This window comes from Peromyscus maniculatus, chromosome 17 (genome assembly GCF_049852395.1).
Source record: "Peromyscus maniculatus bairdii isolate BWxNUB_F1_BW_parent chromosome 17, HU_Pman_BW_mat_3.1, whole genome shotgun sequence".
NCBI lineage: Eukaryota > Metazoa > Chordata > Mammalia > Rodentia > Cricetidae > Peromyscus > Peromyscus maniculatus.
In genome coordinates, this window is record NC_134868.1 from 37,682,334 (window position 1) to 37,690,578 (window position 8,245).

At 45.7% G+C, this 8,245-nt stretch overlaps 1 long non-coding RNA gene across 2 annotated transcripts in view; it reads left to right on the forward strand.

Annotated features, from left to right (window-relative positions):
- Positions 1-7,807, forward strand: part of LOC143269043 (uncharacterized) — a 31,267-nt gene extending 23,460 nt beyond the window's left edge. For both annotated transcript variants that reach the window (XR_013045351.1, XR_013045350.1), the window contains one exon: positions 7,314-7,807. This is a non-coding gene — a long non-coding RNA (uncharacterized LOC143269043). The remainder of the gene's footprint in view (positions 1-7,313) is intronic.
- Positions 7,808-8,245: the final 438 nt, after the last annotated feature.

The window sequence follows — 8,245 nt, forward strand, 5'->3', positions numbered from 1 at the left end:
TTTGGCTGAATCAATAATTTATATGCGCCCGCAGGCCAGTTCTTCATAGTCGAGATTTCCTTACTCATCTGGCTCCTGGTGAAATAATCCCTCTCGTCGTTGTCTTCTAATGACACCATCTGAAGTCTCAAGTTTTGGAGGTCAGAGTTGATGACATCTGTGTTTTCAAAGTCCAAAGTTCCTGGGAAGTGACCATCAATATTCATACATTCTGCAGCTGCCTAGACCCCTTAGTGTTCTAAAAACTTTGAGCTCTCCCCTGTGCTGGGAGCCCCAAAGGAATTTGGATATACCTGCAGGTCTGGTTACTGTGTCAATTGGAGCACATCCAAAGGCCACAGCATTCGCCTCCTGCATCTTAAGTGTGTTCTGGCTGAAAATTCTGATAAATGTCTAAAGAACTGACTGAACTCCTGCCCCCAGCTGTGAAAGTCAATGGGCAAATTTGAGAAATATAACAGCTATTAATGCTCCTAAGTGCTCAAGCAGAGACTGGTGTTGGGACTCGGGCTGTGAATTTCTGAAAATGTCAAGCACTGGACAGCTGCGGGAGGGCAGCAATTGAGTCAAGAGGACCTGTCTGAATGCCACCCATACATAAGCATCCTTTGGCACCAATCCCTTAGCTCTGAATGGCAGAGAGATGCGCTCTTGACTTCCTGGCTTGCCTTTTGCACCTCAGCTCTCTCTGCTATTGTTTCCCAGTTCAGCTCTTTGCCACCTTCTTTCACTCTTTCAAGGCTCATCCATCTTTTGGACACCCCTCCTCCCCCCAGGCCAAAAAAAAAAAAATCCTTTGTTGCTGATAACACCTCTGCATCCTCCTAAAGCCCTGACATCCCCATGGAAGTAGCCACATAGGCTGAGAAAACATGAGCTCACTTTCTCCCACCCAGTACACCCTGCCCAGTCCCCCAGGGGTTCACATCCCCATCACCTGCCCTACGCGGCTGCCTTACACTTCTCTCTCACCTTAACAGGGTTGTCATTTTCAAGCCATTTCCTTCCATGGGAGGCCACCTTCCTTCAGTCTCAGCTCCTGTTGCCTTGATTTGAATTGTTTTCCATTCCATTATTTCACCTTGTTACGATCTTGCCGCCTCTACTCCCGCTCTTTCCATTACAGTGACAATGATCTTCTCCAAGGACAGCCAGCTCATGTCTCCCTTTTCTGTGTCCTTCTTTGACTAGGCAAATAGAGCCTTTCATTTCCTGCCCCAGCCACTCCTGGCCTTTGTAGAGAAGTTAGTCACCTCCTATGTTGACACTTCTGCCCAGATATGCAGGTGGTCTGGTGTTTACCTTTCAGGACCTGTTATTTACCTTCCAGGACCTCACCGCCATTGTGCTTCTTCTGGGAAAACATCTAACCCTGAAGCACATCCTTCTCCCAGAGCCAGAGTGGGTCTAGATCTTACTCCCAACACTTACAAGGTTTCAGTTATAGGATCTGGGGCTGGAATCATCTGAAGCCTGACACCTGGACTAGGGACATCTGTCCGGTGGGGCAGGAGAGGTATCTTAGTGACTGTTTTCTCTGTCTCTACACCATCAGCGTACTCTAAACATCTGGCTTCTTATATGGCAGCTCAGAGATCCAGAGCCTCATGGAGAGAAAGAAAATACGAAGCAGAAGGAGGAAGACAGAAAGAGAGAGGGAGAAAGGGAAAGAGAGGGAAAGAGAAGAAACCTATTTCCTCTTCTGTCCACACAGCACAACCCTGCAGTTAGTTCTGTAGTACTCCATCAGATCTGGTTGGCACAGAGAACAGCCCAGGTAAAGAGAGAGGACATAGACGTTGTCTTTTGATGGAGAGTGTCACAATCGCACCAGACTCTGGAAACGCCAAGAGCATTTTGGAAAATATCATCTGCCACATCCTTGGTTGGGAAGATATATATATATATATAACATATTAGCATGCTTAATAAACACACAAACCAAGAGACTTCTGCAGATCTCTGATGAATTCCCCAGAGGCCAGAAAAGGCCATCTAGAGTCACTGTGAGATACAGGAGCATATGCCAAACAACCATAGAAAGTATGAGGTTTTTCCAGAGTCCCCCAGAAATAATATTGGGTCACTGGCTACTGAGAATAGAAGGGATACTTTTGAGCTCCATGTCAAAGCTGCCATAAATAGCTCTGTGGCCTTGGCAACCTGCGGACTGCAGGTTCTACATATGAACCAAGATCCTCTCTATGTCTGGGGTTATTTGTGTGTTGTGCTCCAAACAAATTCCACCGCGTCCAAGGAGTTACCATAGAGCTGTTGTGAACTGTGTGGCTATTAATTGGTATTGTTGTTACTGTTTTATTGTCATAGTTTTTTTTTCCACTATGTAGACTAGACTGGCCTCAAACTCACAGATCCCCACCTGCCTGTGCCTCCCAAGTGCTGGAATTCAAGGCATGCGTCACCACACACAGTTCTTAGTGGGTATTATTTGCAGCTGTTGCTGAAGAGACTCATTGCTTCCCTCTTCAGTGTCGGACCAAAGCAGAGGAAGAAAAGGTGTGGAGAGGGAGAGTAATGGGCAGGGAGAAGGAGACGGACCCATCAACAGCTCACTGAGGCTGTGCTTTCTGTCCCTCCAGTGTGGGGCCCCAGCTGGCCTTCTGAGCAAGATAAGGCAGATTTAATAAGCCTGCCAGCATGTCTCCCCCATGCACCCCAGAACAGATGTTTGCTCCTTTCCAGGCTATACTATTTAACATAACTCCTCAGCTTTACCAGGCCATAGCTGCCCACCCCAGGCAAAGAATTCCGGGGAGGTCACAATTAAATCACAATTTTTATGTTATTGATCTGGCCTAAGTTGATATTGCCCCATCTGGTTGAAATCAAAGACGCATTTCTCCTGCTGTATAGGGGCCTAATAATAACAAAAAAGCTGAAAGAATTAAAAAATCCACTTTGCATACAAATGTCTGTGGTTCAGTTCCCTGGGGGGTTTTAGGGGCAAAATGAATTCCCTTTTGAATATTAAAACTAAACTAAATTAAGTTTAAGATTAATTTTAGGCAAATTAATATTCATTTTTAGAAGTAAATTTCCATTTTAAATTGCATTGTGGTTTGTCTCCAGATTTTAATCTTGGTACAGAACTCATGCTGACAGGCAGGGGAAGTCAGGACACAAAGGAACAGCACAGAACCACGATCTAAGGACAACTGTCTGCTGTGTGTGGACCTCCAGCTTCTCCTGGTTCCACTCCATGATGGTGGGAAACTCTGTAATCTCACTCCAATTTATGGATTATTCAGTTCAGACTGCTTCCCAGTGAGCCAAATGTTGGAGATGACATCACTAATAGAATGTCCCTGCAGTCTTTTTTGTTAGTCTTTTTTTTTTTTTTTTCCAGAGCTGAGGACTGAACCCAGGGCCTTGCGCTTGCTAGGCAAGCGCTCTTCCACTGAGCTAAATCCCCAACCCCGAGAGCCCTTTTGTATTACAGCGCAATGCATGGGGTTGAGGGCAGCTCAGGCAGAGCATGACCTTGCAGTGTGTGAGACCCTGCCTGGCTTTGATCTCAGCACTGAAAATAAACACATCTAACCAAAACAAACAAACCAGTATCTCCACATTGAAGACTACTTGGAGGTTAAAAAAAAAAAAGGCCACACAATTCTAATACAACTTCTGCGAGCATCTGTTCGATTGTAACCTCTTAGTATCTGTACTAGTTTTCTTCTTGGAGTACACACACACACAAAGAAAGCAGTTATAATATCATACTGAAAATACAAATTTTGGCCTTGCTTTTTCTGAATAAGCCTCTGTGTTGGTGCAAATAGCTAAGAGGCTAAAAGACACGCTAGAGGTTCCTCAGGGCGCTGCAAGGGCAGGAGCATGTGGAGAAGTGACCACATGGAGGAATTGTGGGTTGAGAGATCCTCTTGGGCTGTGTTTGTTAGAGTAAGATGTCTACCAGCCCATCGTATCCACTAAGGCACACAGGCATAACTGTTGCACGAATCCTAAACGGTCTTATAATAAAAACCTGGAGCCAGATATTGGGGTAAATGCTGAAAGATCAGAGAGACAAAGGAACAAGCCACTGGAGAAACTTCTCACCACTACCGAATCCTCAGGCCGAAAGGGAGGCAAGATCCTGTCTTGACAAATCCTCAGACCGAATACCTCTGAGTCCTCAGCTGAAAGGGCCCTGAACTCCTGTTTCCTCCCGCCTTATATTCCCTTCTTTGCCCAGCCATATCACTTCCTTCCTAGTGATGGAATTAAAGGCGTTTGACTCCTAAGTACTGGGATTAAAGGTGGGTGCCACCACTGCCTGGCTCTGTTTCTCTTTTAGACTGGATCAATCTTGTAGCCCAGGGTGGCTTTGAACTCACAGAGATCCATCTGCCTCTGTCTCCCAAGTGTTGGGATTAAAGGTGTGTGCCACCACTGCCTGGCCTCTATGGCTAACTAGTGACTTAGCTCCACACTCTGATCTTCAGGTAAGCTTTAGTTGTTAGACCACAACCAAAGTATCACCACAAGAACACCAAACTTTTTCATAGAGATAAACAACTTCCGGGGGTAGTCAAAACTTCTGGGGGTAGTCTCTGCTCCATTTGTCCTTTGGATCTCTCACTGGATTTGCTTGGTTGTCAGGGGTGGATCATGGTTTGTGGGATCCTGTGTTTAAGCAGTTTGGGGGTCCCTCAGCACAAGGAAGCAGGTTATCTATAATACAGAATTCCGTACACCTCTTGGGAGCACCCCAGGCAGGTGGGAGAGCTCTTCTCTCATCTAGGTTCCTTCTCAGAAAACCCACCCTGGCCAACACGGCCACAGTCCTGCCTGGGGAGGGCATCTGACCCATTGATAATTTGTTGAATGAGTTGAGAAACAGCCTTCAGTGCTAAACACTTTTCCAGATGAGCTGATGTTCTCAAAATGACCAGAAAAAAAAAAAAAAAAAGTAGAGAAAAACAAAAGAATATGAGAAACATACCAGGTCTGGGCTTCCCTGGGAAGGAGAGAAGGAATTGAAACACTGACCTGAAACCTGCTAAACTACAGCAGAGTCCTGAAGAGTATGTCTAACTTTTGGGGTCTTGTCCTGTAAGGTTTCCTGACCCCATACAATCTATGCTATATTAGTTGTCTTCCTTATTGGTCTGACAAAATATCTCAAAGGAGCAGTTTGGGGGGTTTATGTGGGGTCACAGTTTCAGAGGATCTCAGGCCAACACATCAGGGAAGTCTGTGTCGAAGTCTGTGGAAGTGGCAGTGTGTCCTTTAGGCCAATTCACGTCGTAGCAGACTAGAGGGCAGGAGATCCTGGAACAAGTGTCTGGACCTGCAGCCTTCAAAGGACTGCTTCGAATGACCTGCTTCCATCATGTAGGTCCTTCCCCCTAGGGCTCCACAGCTTCTAAAATATTTCAACTTCCTGGAAGTAAACGTTGAGGCCACGTGCCTATGAGAGACAATGCAAACTGTAGCAGGTACCCTCTAGGTCCTGAGACTTGACAGAGAAGTAGGACAGATCATTTAGAAACCTCAAAGGTCCTTTCCCTCTTGAACACCACAGAGCTTGTTTCTATTTCAGGTCCCCGTGTGTTAAACGGGTTGGTCTTAGTATAGTACACAGAACTGGGCCTGAGACCTAGTTGAATGCGGTGTGTTTGCCATCGTTATGATTCTTGACGGTCCATGCCCTTGGTGACCGATTGTCTAGCATCTCTGAGTTCTCATTCTTGTTTAGAGAGGACCATGCTTTGAATGTCTAGCCACGACTAGTGAAGAACCCTAAAAACTGAACCCGAATACACCAGGACACACATCAAGCCATTCACACACATGGTAGTGAGTTTCTGTGCCCCTAACACAACTTAGGGTCTGTGCTAGTGAAGCAATTCCTATGAGGCTTTTTGAGCTGTAGATCATTTTAGATTTCCAAAGATGAGATAGGCTGGTGCCCTAGTTTGCTATCTGTTGCTGTGATAAAGCACTGACCAAAAGCTGCCAGAGGAGGAGGGAGTCTACATTATCCCGTATCTCACAGGTCACAATCTATTGCTGAGAGAAACCGAAGGCAGGAACTGGAACTCCAGCCGAAACCTGGAGTTGGTAACTGAAACAGAGACCGTGGAATGTTTACAGCATTCTGGCATGCTCATCTTGATTTGCTGAAACTCACTTGGTAGCCCAGGCTGGCCTCGAACTCACAGAGATCCGCCTGGCTCTGCCTCCCGAGTGCTGGGATTAAAGGCGTGCGCCGCCACCACCGCCCGGCAAGCCTGCTTTCTTTTACTACCCAGGACTATTTGCCCAGGGGTGGCACTGCCCAACAGTGAGCCGGGCCCTCTCACATCAATCATTAATGAAGAAAATGGTCCACAGACTTGCCCACGGGCCAGTCTGATGAAAGCAATTCCTCAACTGAGGTTCCTCTTCTTAGATGACTCCAGCTTATGGCGAGTTGATAAATAACAAAAACAAAACCAACCAACCAAACAATCAAAAAACCAGATGTCCGCTAAGTCTAACACAGTGCACTACTTATAACACTTATTCAGTCCCCAATATGTGTGAGTTAGTGGGCTAAGGGATCTGTAAGGTACTTGGAGCCCCCAACAAAGCTGAAATTATTATGCACCAAGAGAACGCTAGCAGTTATATTACGCGCTTTGGGTTCTGGAGTTCATCTGTGTATGTAGTAGCTTTTAAGATATGAATGGCTACCAAAACTATGCAGAGAAACCCTGTCTCGAAAAGCAAAGCAGAGAGAGAGAGAGAGAATCTCAGGGGTTAAAAATTTTTTGCAAGGTCAAATGCTAATGACTACTGGAGGTGAACTTTGAACCCTCATCCCTGTTTTAATTTGTATTGTCCTACACAAAGCCCCCATAGATTCTTGGTCTGTCTTTCAGGAGACCACAACCTTCCAGAATCAGTCTGATGCTGTCTTGTTTTAACTTCCTGTTGAGTCTCAACTGGGAAGATTTTGTACCAAAATGCCAGCACTCAGAAGGCAGAGGCAGAGGCAGGTGGATCTCTGAATTCGAGGCCAGCCTGGTCTACAGAGTGAGTTCCAGGACAGCCAGAGCTACACAGAGAAACCCTGTCCTGGGTGGGGGGAGCAGAGAAATAGTGACACTGTGGCATTATTTCTGTGTTGGTTTCAGTAAGATGCCCCCCCATAGTCTCAGATGTTTGAATACTTGGTCCCTAGTTGGTGGAACTGTTTGGGAAGGCTTAGAAGGTGTGGCCTTATTGGAGGAGGTGTGTCACTGGACTGTGAGAGTTTAAAGACTGGTGCCATTTTGAGTTTGCTTTCTCCTCTGTGCTTTTAGTTGCAGATATGAGCCCTCAGCATCCTGCTTCAGCCTGCTGCTCTGTGCCACGCTTCCCCACCATGATGGACCCTTACCCTCGGAAATCTTAAGCCCCAAGAAATCCCTCCTTCTAGAAGTTACGTTGGTATGGTGTTTTATCCCAGCAACAAAAAAGTAACTAATATAATTTCCTGTGGCAACCCAGGTGGGATTATACATATTTCTTTGTTGTTTCTAATTCTTTGTTATTGTACTAGTAATTCATATTCATTGATGAATAAATTTAAATGTGGATGCCTGTTAGGGTAAACATAGCTCTAGTTGCCTAGACATAATAAGAGCTAACAACATCTTGTCTACTTCATTTTATTAATACTTGCTAATTTGTGCATAAAGTTGGGTCATAGCATATTTTTTGCTTTAGAATTTAGTTTTCTTTTTGACGTTTTATTTATTCACATTTTGTGTGTATGTGTGTGGGCACATGACTGCCGTGAAGTGCAGGCAGAGGTCAGAGGTCAACTTGTCAGAGTCAATCCTTTCCTTCCACCATACGGGTCTCAGGACTCAAACTCCATTTGTGAGTCTTGGCAGCAGGTGCCCTGACCATCTGTGCCCTCTTGCTGTCTCTAGAACCTATTTTTCCTACTTAACATTATATCCTGAACATCTTCTATCTAAAGGAGAATTTAAATATTGGAGTATCTTCCAAGATGCAATTTTGAAGACCATTCTCTCTTCATATACATGTAGTATAGTCTATGAGTCCACTCCTTATGCTCTTCACTTCTGTGGAAAAGCAAGAGAGAGGATGCACATGGGCACCTCAGAGGATCTGGCCCGAGGAGGCCTTAGGGGCTGAGACTCAGCTGGCCCTCTGCTCCCCAGGGACCATCCACAGGTGAGAGGCCAGAGGAACAGCCTCGTCTGGCTGACCCAGGGGTTCTGGG